The sequence below is a fragment of the Pinus tabuliformis genome, chromosome 1_2 (assembly GCF_031772625.1).
Source record: "Pinus tabuliformis cultivar Carrire ecotype Pingquan chromosome 1_2, CPIR1, whole genome shotgun sequence".
In the NCBI taxonomy this organism is placed as follows: Eukaryota; Viridiplantae; Streptophyta; class Pinopsida; order Pinales; family Pinaceae; genus Pinus; species Pinus tabuliformis.
In genome coordinates, this window is record NC_142298.1 from 1099191387 (window position 1) to 1099203967 (window position 12581).

Consider the following 12581-nt stretch of genomic DNA (forward strand, 5'->3'; position numbering starts at 1 on the left):
ACTAAAACTTGAGGGTGAAGCACGCAGTTATGATGAAATACTAATAATTATGTCCTTGACATATAGCTTGGACCTGGATTGATTTCCTGTTGAAATGGCCCAAGTCTGCAAACATGGCCTCCGCACTGGATCCAGCCAGAACAAAGCACTGATGTTAGTGTTTCTATTTGTATAGCTTTAACATAAATAATTGGGATGAAGTTACGAATTTTGTTTGAGAAAATCATTGGTATGGATTTATCAATTCAGTTAGAAAACAGTTCCAAGTATACTATATGATAAAATGAGACACATATCATCATGCGAATAATCAATACCTGTTATACATAAGACTAAACCTACAAGCATCACCCATCCTTATTAGTGATATTCATGAAAGTAATAGTATATATAATATGGGTTGAATGCCTTGAATGCTCTAGGATAATATTTCACAATATTATACTATCCTATCATGATGTTGGTCACGAACCAGGCAAACATTATGGGTGAGAACATGAAGCTAACTTTAATTGTACCGAGTACTTTGCTATATAATATGGGTTGAATGCCTTGAATGCTCTAGGATAATATTTCACAATATTATACTATCCTATCATGATGTTGGTCACGAACCAGGCAAACATTATGGGTGAGAACATGAAGCTAACTTTACTTGTACCGAGTACTTACACTCTAGATGAAACACCAATGTATTCAAAATGCTTCTGAGTACTCTAGGTGAAATTCATAGCACTCAGTGCCATTCATTTCGATACAAAGACAAAACATGATTTCCAACTATGAAATCTGAAAAATGAGGAACTGGTTATCAGAAATTATGTAGCTTGCCTAACATCCCATGGCATAAATATCCAACTGTGGATCCTCTTTCCAACAACTTAATTTGTCTTCTCACTTTTGGATTTGGGTACAGCCTTGTATGGTATCTTGATTGCAGATTCCCCAAATATTTAGGGGAGCAGTTAAATATTTGACAGCATTTTTTATTTCGATTACAGAATCCCCAAATATTTGGAGACGCAGTTAAATTTTTGACTGAGTGTTTTATCTGGATTGCAGATTCCCCAAATATTTAATAATCAGGCGGACATAAAAACCGTGAAATTTTTAATCGTGCCCATATCGTTGTCCATCCAATTGCCAAATATTCAGAAAATCGGCAATCAGATAAGCTCCAGGATATGGACGTGGATGCTATTTTCCAGGCATTACATGGATACAAGAAGTCTTTACACCGGCTGGCGGGCTGAAATGAATGGCAGGTAGAGAAGATAACGTTTGATCATCTTGAAGGGGCAATGTAGAAAATATTCTGTTGACTTAGGCTGAGGATATTCACACTGATAGAGATACGTACGATTTGACATAATCTTTAAATGTTCAAATGAGTCATGAAAATAACTGAATCATTTTAAATAAGAATTATCGCTGTCTTTAATGAACTGTCCATATATATCAAAACATTTCGAGGCCTATTAGAAGTGCACTCGAGAAATATATATGTATAGACACACGGTTTTCTTTTTAATTGAAGTGAGGTTGGGTGTATTTCCATAACAATGTCTTCCCTGACGAAGTCCATGCAATTTGTGGTTAATTTATTCACTACCCATGTAATTATATCTCTGATTATCACCTCACTTCAGCTGAATTGCAAGGCAGCACCTGCAAATGCCAGAGTGGAGTCCTTTCCAGGATATCATGGCAATATTAGTTATGAGATATATGCTGGGTAAGTGCCATATCTATCCAAGGTAAAGTATATTTATTCATGAATAAAGTTCATGTTCAAATGTAACAATAATTGAAAGTAACAAATTCAAAGTGCCAGATTTTTCACTGGAAAGAATATTTATTCATTAACACAGTCATTTTCAAAAATTTTCAAAAATAGCATGCATGAATTTGCCCCTGTTTGTAAATAAACAATTAGCTGTGTACTTATGCAAAGATTAAGAACATAACCAAAGAGTTCATAGCTTGTAGAATGTTCATAGCTTGTAGAGTGCATGCTTATATGACAAAGAAAGACAGAAAAACATAAAAGATATACAGATATCTAATTGTTATGCACAGACTGTGAATATGTTTGAACAGAGTTTAATTTCTATGGGTACTTAATAAATTTGGTGACAATTGAAGCTAAAAAATATTAAAGTCAAAATTGTTGCATGGAGAGTTCAAAATATGTAAAAGACTAGGAACGAAAATTGTTATATTCTATTGGATGAACAATTAACTGCATGAAAGTCTTTGTGTTTTCTTCATATTCATGCAGGTATGTGACAGTTAGTGAGGCCAATGGAAGAGAACTTTTCTACTATTCTGTGAAGTCAGAAAGTAATCCAGCAAATGATCCACTTCTTCTTTGGCTTGAGGGAGGTCCTGGTTGCACCGGTTTCACTGATTGTCTATGAGATTGGTCAGCTATGGGAATTCTTGCTCTTATTATCTATTTCAATGCTCAAAGTTGCTATTTACTGAATGAATTTTGATCTTGTACACATTATGTTTTCAAATTGTGTAATCTGGCCATGGGAACAGCTTGTTCAAATGGCTAACTGTAAGCTCACTTTTACCCAAGTTGTTGGAATTGGCACCCAAAACCGAGTCAACTGCTGTTCTGGAGGTATGGTGCCTGCCAAATTATTGCCCTCCAGGGATCTGCACAAGAAGGTATATACTTATGCGAGTGCATTTAAAATAATCAAAAGGGAGACATGCTAATGCATTTGTTAATAATATCCAGCGTCGGGCTCGATCAAAGTGCACCAGATTGGATTTATCTTACATTATGGCAATGTTTGACAAATTTCCAATTTCATTGGGAATGGCACCACTAAGCCAATTCAAAGCCAGATCCAAATTCTGTAGATTCTTTAGTTGACCAAGTTCTCTCGGTATGGTACCCAGTATATTGTTTGCACGAAGGTTCCTGCATAAGATACCAATTTGCTCGAGGTTGTTCATGTCAACAGTTCGACAAACATATTCATATTTCTAGACTAACTTATAACTGTACAAAAAATTGGCTCATGTGCAAGCTTCATTTGAGTAATAGGCACTTACAGGTCTGCAGCGAAGCTAGAAGGGCCAATTCTGGTGCTAGAACCCCTTTAAGAGATGAGTTTGGAAGATTTCTGCATATAAATTTTTTAAACTTATTCAAGTACTTTGAATCTCAAGTATACAATGCATCAAAAGAAAACAACTGATTCAAACAACTTGGAGAGACTCAACATCAAATGTTCTTTCAATTCTACTCATTTGAAATTAAAAATGGATCTGTGATTCAATTCATCATGGGATTCTAGGTCGCACAACACCAGGACTTGGGACATGCAAGAGACGTGGATACGAGCGTCCAACACAGGACACAACAACATTCGAAATGTGACAAGGATATATATATATTCAAAAATTTAGAACATTTACAAAATATTAATATTGATGCAACTAATTCCTACATCAAACATACAAGAAATTGGAGTATTCAAGAATCAACACACATAAAATAGTAGTTTAGGAGTTAGAACTACAGCTTTCTCATTGAGTCCCTTGATGTCATCGAAATCACAATGTATTACATAGACACTAATATTACAGGTAGACATGCCAATGGCAAAATACAAAGTAGAGCAGATAGCAGATACGGTGGATATGTTCTTTCTTGAGCTTGGTGTCTTGTTATAGCAAAGTGGTTTGCAGTGCCGGCAGCTTCTCCTATAGCAAAGTGGTTTAGAGTGCCGACAGCTTTTCCTCGAGCAGACAGAATAGTGACAGCGGTAGATGGACTTGGAGAAGGGGATGAACACCAAAATTGACGTTCTTCCCTTTTTCCTGTGACCTTTGTGGTATAAAAGAAGAACACTAAAATTGGAGAAACGACAATTTCACCTCCTTCATTCTTCTTTACCTACACAATCACCTACACAATATTAGAGCATTTTCCTGTGGCTGGAAGTGAAAAAAGGAGGTGAAACTGCTTTTCTAGTTCTGTTTTGGCTCCTTGCACGTCCAACACTCGAGACATGATAGGTCATGTGTCAGAATCAAGTTTTCCACGTGTCTTGTTTTTTTTAGGAAATGTGTCAAACTCATGTCCAACACATGCCTAAGTGTGTCATGTATTTGAGACATGGGATACAGACATGCAGACCCTGTGGGATGTCTCTGGCCTCTTAGGAGATACATATAACATGGCCTCACACTATACAATTCTTGGCTATTCTGAATCCATATTAACTATATTACAACCATGATAACCATTCAATTGTTGTTGATGTTGCTTTTGAAAAAAATTGTCCTTTTTAAAGTAATAAAAGCACAACATGACATTACATCTGCTCTAGAATGTGCACACTATTTTTTGTGTTCTAACTTGACTCTCTATTATCAATGCAACTAGATACAATGATCATCTGATTGCCCTCATTTTTCTAGGGAAAATAAAGGTTCCCTGGAAACACAAACTGACTTTCACCAATTTAAGAGTGACATAGTGGGTGAGTTCTAGGCACCTGCCAAAACATGGTCGAAATTTTTGTGCGCTTTGCAGGTTTGACAAAAGCAAAAAAAGCATCCTGCAACTTCGGAGTGCAATAAGATTCGCAAATTCTGTAAACAAACTTTAGAGAAATGTAGTTTGAGAAGTGTTATTTTCCTGATAAATAATTGGATTGCTCAAAATTTTACAAGGTTGAAGCCAGGCATAGAAGATCCAACTATAGAGAACATAAAAGATATACAGATATCTAATTGTTATGCACAGACTGTGAATATGTTTGAACAGAGTTTAATTTCTATGGGTACTTAATAAATTTGGTGACAATTGAAGCTAAAAAATATTAAAGTCAAAATTGTTGCATGGAGAGTTCAAAATATGTAAAAGACTAGGAACGAAAATTGTTATATTCTATTGGATGAACAATTAACTGCATGAAAGTCTTTGTGTTTTCTTCATATTCATGCAGGTATGTGACAGTTAGTGAGGCCAATGGAAGAGAACTTTTCTACTATTCCGTGAAGTCAGAAAGTAATCCAGCAAATGATCCACTTCTTCTTTGGCTTGAGGGAGGTCTTGGTTGCACCGATTTCACTGATTGTCTATGAGATTGGTTAGCTATGGGAATTCTTGCTCTTATTATCTATTTCAATGCTCAAAGTTGCTATTTACTGAATGAAATTTGATCTTGTACACATTAAGTTTTCAAATTGTGTAATCTGGCCATGGGAACAGCTTGTTCAAATGGCTAACTGTAAGCTCACTTTTACCCAAGTTGTTGGAATTGGCACCCAAAACCGAGTCAACTGCTGTTCTGGAGGTATGGTGCCTGCCAAATTATTGCCCTCCAGGGATCTGCACAAGAAGGTATATACTTATGCGAGTGCATTTAAAATAATCAAAAGGGAGACATGCTAATGCATTTGTTAATAATATCCAGCGTCGGGCTCGATCAAAGTGCACCAGATTGGATTTATCTTACATTATGGCAATGTTTGACAAATTTCCAATTTCATTGGGAATGGCACCACTAAGCCAATTCAAAGCCAGATCCAAATTCTGTAGATTCTTTAGTTGACCAAGTTCTCTCGGTATGGTACCCAGTATATTGTTTGCACGAAGGTTCCTGCATAAGATACCAATTTGCTCGAGGTTGTTCATGTCAACAGTTCGACAAACATATTCATATTTCTAGACTAACTTATAACTGTACAAAAACTTGGCTCATGTGCAAGCTTCATTTGAGTAATAGGCACTTACAGGTCTGCAGCGAAGCTAGAAGGGCCAATTCTGGTGCTAGAACCCCTTTAAGAGATGAGTTTGGAAGATTTCTGCATATAAATTTTTTAAACTTATTCAAGTACTTTGAATCTCAAGTATACAATGCATCAAAAGAAAACAACTAATTCAAACAACTTGGAGAGACTCAACATCAAATGTTCTTTTAATTCTACTTATTTGAAATTAAAAATGGATCTGTGATTCAATTCATCATGGGATTCTAGGTCGCACAACACCAGGACTTGGGACATGCAAGAGACGTGGATACGAGCGTCCAACACAGGACACAACAACATTCGAAATGTGACAAGGATATATATATATTCAAAAATTTAGAACATTTACAAAATATTAATATTGATGCAACTAATTCCTACATCAAACATACAAGAAATTGGAGTATTCAAGAATCAACACACATAAAATAGTAGTTTAGGAGTTAGAACTACAGCTTTCTCATTGAGTCCCTTGATGTCATCGAAATCACAATGTATTACATAGACACTAATATTACAGGTAGACATGCCAATGGAAAAATACAAAGTAGAGCAGATAGCAGATACGGTGGATATGTTCTTTCTTGAGCTTGGTGTCTTGTTATAGCAAAGTGGTTTGCAGTGCCGGTAGCTTCTCCTATAGCAAAGTGGTTTAGAGTGCCGACAGCTTTTCCTCGAGCAGACAGAATAGTGACAGCGGTAGATGGACTTGGAGAAGGGGATGAACACCAAAATTGACGTTCTTCCCTTTTTCCTGTGACCTTTGTGGTATAAAAGAAGAACACTAAAATTGGAGAAACGACAATTTCACCTCCTTCATTCTTCTTTACCTACACAATCACCTACACAATATTAGAGCATTTTCCTGTGGCTGGAAGTGAAAAAAGGAGGTGAAACTGCTTTTCTAGTTCTGTTTTGGCTCCTTGCACGTCCAACACTCGAGACATGATAGGTCATGTGTCAGAATCAAGTTTTCCACGTGTCTTGTTTTTTTTAGGAAATGTGTCAAACTCATGTCCAACACATGCCTAAGTGTGTCATGTATTTGAGACATGGGATATAGACATGCAGACCCTAGGGGATGTCTCTGGCCTCTTAGGAGATACATATAACATGGCCTCACACTATACAATTCTTGGCTATTCTGAATCCATATTAACTATATTACAACCATGATAACCATTCAATTGTTGTTGATGTTGCTTTTGAAAAAAATTGTCCTTTTTAAAGTAATAAAAGCACAACATAACATTACATCTGCTCTAGAATGTGCACACTATTTTTTGTGTTCTAAATTGACTCTCTATTATCAATGCAACTAGATACAATGATCATCTAATTGCCCTCATTTTTCTAGGGAAAATAAAGGTTCCCTGGAAACACAAACTGACTTTCACCAATTTAAGAGTGACATAGTGGGTGAGTTCTAGGCACCTGCCAAAACATGGTCGAAATTTTTGTGCGCTTTGCAGGTTCGACAAAAGCAAAAAAAGCATCCTGCAACTTCGGAGTGCAATAAGATTTGCAAATTCTGTAAACAAACTTTAGAGAAATGTAGTTTGAGAAGTGTTATTTTCCTGATAAATAATTGGATTGCTCAAAATTTTACAAGGTTGAAGCCAGGCATAGAAGATCCAACTATAGAGAACATAAAAGATATACAGATATCTAATTGTTATGCACAGACTGTGAATATGTTTGAACAGAGTTTAATTTCTATGGGTACTTAATAAATTTGGTGACAATTGAAGCTAAAAAATATTAAAGTCAAAATTGTTGCATGGAGAGTTCAAAATATGTAAAAGACTAGGAACGAAAATTGTTATATTCTATTGGATGAACAATTAACTCCATGAAAGTCTTTGTGTTTTCTTCATATTCATGCAGGTATGTGACAGTTAGTGAGGCCAATGGAAGAGAACTTTTCTACTATTCTGTGAAGTCAGAAAGTAATCCAGCAAATGATCCACTTCTTCTTTGGCTTGAGGGAGGTCCTGGTTGCACCGATTTCACTGATTGTCTATGAGATTGGTCAGCTATGGGAATTCTTGCTCTTATTATCTATTTCAATGCTCAAAGTTGCTATTTACTGAATGAATTTTGATCTTGTACACATTAAGTTTTCAAATTGTGTAATCTGGCCATGGGAACAGCTTGTTCAAATGGCTAACTGTAAGCTCACTTTTACCCAAGTTGTTGGAATTGGCACCCAAAACCGAGTCAACTGCTGTTCTGGAGGTATGGTGCCTGCCAAATTATTGCCCTCCAGGGATCTGCACAAGAAGGTATATACTTATGCGAGTGCATTTAAAATAATCAAAAGGGAGACATGCTAATGCATTTGTTAATAATATCCAGCGTCGGGCTCGATCAAAGTGCACCAGATTGGATTTATCTTACATTATGGCAATGTTTGACAAATTTCCAATTTCATTGGGAATGGCACCACTAAGCCAATTCAAAGCCAGATCCAAATTCTGTAGATTCTTTAGTTGACCAAGTTCTCTCGGTATGGTACCCAGTATATTGTTTGCATGAAGGTTCCTGCATAAGATACCAATTTGCTCGAGGTTGTTCATGTCAACAGTTCGACAAACATATTCATATTTCTAGACTAACTTATAACTGTACAAAAACTTGGCTCATGTGCAAGCTTCATTTGAGTAATAGGCACTTACAGGTCTGCAACGAAGCTAGAAGGGCCAATTCTGGTGCTAGAACCCCTTTAAGAGATGAGTTTGGAAGATTTCTGCATATAAATTTTTTAAACTTATTCAAGTACTTTGAATCTCAAGTATACAATGCATCAAAAGAAAACAACTGATTAAAACAACTTGGAGAGACTCAACATCAAATGTTCTTTCAATTCTACTCATTTGAAATTAAAAATGGATCTGTGATTCAATTCATCATGGGATTCTAGGTCGCACAACACCAGGACTTGGGACATGCAAGAGACGTGGATACGAGCGTCCAACACAGGACACAGCAACATTCGAAATGTGACAAGGATATATATATATATTCAAAAATTTAGAACATTTACAAAATATTAATATTGATGCAACTAATTCCTACATCAAACATACAAGAAATTGGAGTATTCAAGAATCAACACACATAAAATAGTAGTTTAGGAGTTAGAACTACAGCTTTCTCATTGAGTCCCTTGATGTCATCGAAATCACAATGTATTACATAGACACTAATATTATAGGTAGACATGCCAATGGCAAAATACAAAGTAGAGCAGATAGCAGATACGGTGGATATGTTCTTTCTTGAGCTTGGTGTCTTGTTATAGCAAAGTGGTTTGCAGTGCCGGCAGCTTCTCCTATAGCAAAGTGGTTTAGAGTGCCGACAGCTTTTCCTCGAGCAGACAGAATAGTGACAGCGGTAGATGGACTTGGAGAAGGGGATGAACACCAAAATTGACGTTCTTCCCTTTTTCCTGTGACCTTTGTGGTATAAAAGAAGAACACTAAAATTGGAGAAACGACAATTTCACCTCCTTCATTCTTCTTTACCTACACAATCACCTACACAATATTAGAGCATTTTCCTGTGGCTGGAAGTGAAAAAAGGAGGTGAAACTGCTTTTCTAGTTCTGTTTTGGCTCCTTGCACGTCCAACACTCGAGACATGATAGGTCATGTGTCAGAATCAAGTTTTCCACGTGTCTTGTTTTTTTTAGGAATTGTGTCAAACTCATGTCCAACACATGCCTAAGTGTGTCATGTATTTGAGACATGGGATACAGACATGCAGACCCTGGGGGATGTCTCTGGCCTCTTAGGAGATACATATAATATGGCCTCACACTATACAATTCTTGGCTATTCTGAATCCATATTAACTATATTACAACCATGATAACCATTCAATTGTTGTTGATGTTGCTTTTGAAAAAAATTGTCCTTTTTAAAGTAATAAAAGCACAACATAACATTACATCTGCTCTAGAATGTGCACACTATTTTTTGTGTTCTAAATTGACTCTCTATTATCAATGAAACTAGATACAATGATCATCTGATTGCCCTCATTTTTCTAGGGAAAATAAAGGTTCCCTGGAAACACAAACTGACTTTCACCAATTTAAGAGTGACATAGTGGGTGAGTTCTAGGCACCTGCCAAAACATGGTCGAAATTTTTGTGCGCTTTGCAGGTTTGACAAAAGCAAAAAAAGCATCCTGCAACTTCGGAGTGCAATAAGATTTGCAAATTCTGTAAACAAACTTTAGAGAAATGTAGTTTGAGAAGTGTTATTTTCCTGATAAATAATTGGATTGCTCAAAATTTTACAAGGTTGAAGCCAGGCATAGAAGATCCAACTATAGAGCTTCATAGGGCAAATGGTTGCATATACAAAGCCATACATTCCCAAGTTCCAAGTTCTTTGTACAATTAACGCTTAGAAGCCATCCAATTAAAAGGGAACTAGGGAGGGTACATTGTCACCTATTGTATACTCCCTCTGCACTTTGGGCTAGTGCTTTTCTGCCCTCAGGAGAGATCCTTATGTGATCTAAAGTGCAAAAAAAATGACTTTGACCAACAAAGACACTTGGTATCAGAAAATTAGTTTACTGTAATTCAATTGTTACACCTAAATTCTGCTGAGAAATTGATGGGACATCAAGCTAATGTTCAGATCAGCTCTTATAATCATTAATTTGCTAAAATTCTTTGTGCAAATCTGCTCTCAAACACCTCAAATCTGCAGACCCACATGTAAATCTCCAAAAGCAATGATGAGAAACTCTTAAAATTTTGTTTGTGACTGTAGTGCCTTGAATTTTGTGGGTTATGGAGACAAGTGTAGAAGAAAATTAACTGAGCAAGAGTGATTCCCAAGGCCAACCAATTCAGAAAATTCCAAGTAATAAAAAACACCGATAAAATGAGAATTAGCCTCCAAGTAACTGTCACCTTTATCCAATGCCATGCATACAACGTTTAGAGATATTGACTTCAAATTCAAAGTGGATGTCAACAGTCAGATTACTTCAAAAGCACCTTTTCCCACCAAGTTCAATGATGCAGAAGCATCATCACCACCCCACCATGGTTGCAGCATCCCATGAACATTGAGAAGAGGTCAAGCGAGATAGCACTGTGGAAGAGACAGTGGGTAATTTTCGTCCCAGCATTCATCCTCCACCATCCAAATTCCCTTGCTTTCATCTGACAACCCACGGTTTCCCAGACCCAAGGATTCTCGTAGCCAGCTGGAACTTCTGTTTCAAGAGGATTCGATCAGTATTTCTGACGTTTACATTTTGAGCAGTCCAAGCTGTTAACAAACCCATGAGAAAATGACCATTTCTGCGTTGCATCATCTCTAGTTAGTTCCTTGTAATCAGCCACACTTAATTTGAATGATGGCTTTTCTGCTACCAAAAGATAAAAGGCTTTATAAATTTCAGGAAGCCCAAGACCTAAAAAACAGTAAGAACAGGAAGAAAAAAAATGTCTGGAACCGAACCCTCCTCCCATCACCCCCAACCCCTAAATGGATACTAAGAATAATAGATATTGAAAAAAAAGAAAAGAGTTTTCTTTCCATTTTGCCCATTACTAAGCAGTAACTTCCAGTAGGATCTTGGACTTTATAGAGTAAGCACCATGCTGTCTGCATAATGCAACTTGAAATTTCCAATAAAAAGATTAAAAACATTTCATCTTGTCTCTGAATAAAACGAAGAATGAATGAAGAAAAGTTACCAGATAGTTTCCAAAGGACCCACTGCAGTTTTAGCCTTGGCCCTGGACAAAGCTCCACTGGTAAACTCTCTAAATGATCTGCCTTTGAATAAAGTCTGCATGCATATCAAGATTAATAGGTGAGAGAAATTGGGATTCCCATATCAATATAAAGAGACAGAGCAGTCGGAGGATCAGCATTTTCTTCAAGTAAAATTTACTGCGGTGGGTTTAGTATGAAATTCTCTCTACTCGGTTCAGTAAATAATACTTAAATCATTGGGATTGAAATTTGAAATTGAAGATCTCCAATGTTCTACTCTGGAGTCTGTACCAAGGGTAGAAAAGCATACTTACTTGGAATGCTTTGCGCAGATCAGGAGCCTGAAAAAATTTTTTGCTGGGTAGTTTATCTAACTTTACTTCCATACTTTTCATAATTGAGGGATCCATGGTGCTCAGAGCCAATAGCTCTATGGCTTGAAGTTATGGGATTTTCACACCCCACCTCAATTCTTGCTCTTATTACCTATTTCAATGCTCAAAGTTGCTATTTACTGAATGAATTTTGATTTTGTACACATTAAGTTTTCAAATTGTGTAATCTGGCCATGGGAACAGCTTGTTCAAATGGCTAACTGTAAGCTCACTTTTACCCAAGTTGTTGGAATTGGCACCCAAAACCGAGTCAACTGCTGTTCTGGAGGTATGGTGCCTGCCAAATTATTGCCCTCCAGGGATCTGCACAAGAAGGTATATACTTATGCGAGTGCATTTAAAATAATCAAAAGGGAGACATGCTAATGCATTTGTTAATAATATCCAGCATCGGGCTCGATCAAATTGCACTAGATTGGATTTATCTTACATTATGGCAATGTTTGACAAATTTCCAATTTCATTAAGAATGGCACCACTAAGCCAATTCACAGCCAGATCCAAATTCTGTAGATTCTTTAGTTGACCAAGTTCTCTCGGTATGGTACCCAGTATATTGTTTGCATGAAGGTTCCTGCATAAGATACCAATTTGCTCGAGGTTGTTCATGTCAACAGTTCGGAAAACATATTCATATTTCTACACTAACTTA

The 12581-nt window shown here is 36.8% G+C and overlaps 2 long non-coding RNA genes across 5 annotated transcripts; both read right to left on the minus strand.

Moving 5' to 3' along the window:
* Positions 1 to 2519: 2519 nt before the first annotated feature.
* On the minus strand, positions 2520 to 4133 carry LOC149210008 (uncharacterized). The gene is made up of 3 exons (XR_016252265.1): positions 3073 to 4133; positions 2795 to 2938; positions 2520 to 2667 (listed from the first exon to the last, which is right to left on the minus strand). It is a non-coding gene; the product is annotated as an uncharacterized LOC149210008 (long non-coding RNA).
* Positions 4134 to 5199: 1066 nt separating this feature from the next.
* Positions 5200 to 11865, minus strand: LOC149210009 (uncharacterized). Of its 4 annotated transcripts, XR_016252268.1 has the most exons (5): positions 11513 to 11865; positions 10718 to 11181; positions 5768 to 5838; positions 5490 to 5633; positions 5200 to 5362 (listed from the first exon to the last, which is right to left on the minus strand). It is a non-coding gene; the product is annotated as an uncharacterized LOC149210009 (long non-coding RNA). The 4 variants fall into 4 exon arrangements; XR_016252269.1 differs by having other exon boundaries at positions 5200 to 5633; positions 10805 to 11181; XR_016252266.1 differs by having other exon boundaries at positions 5200 to 5633.
* Between the last annotated feature and the right edge of the window lie 716 nt (positions 11866 to 12581).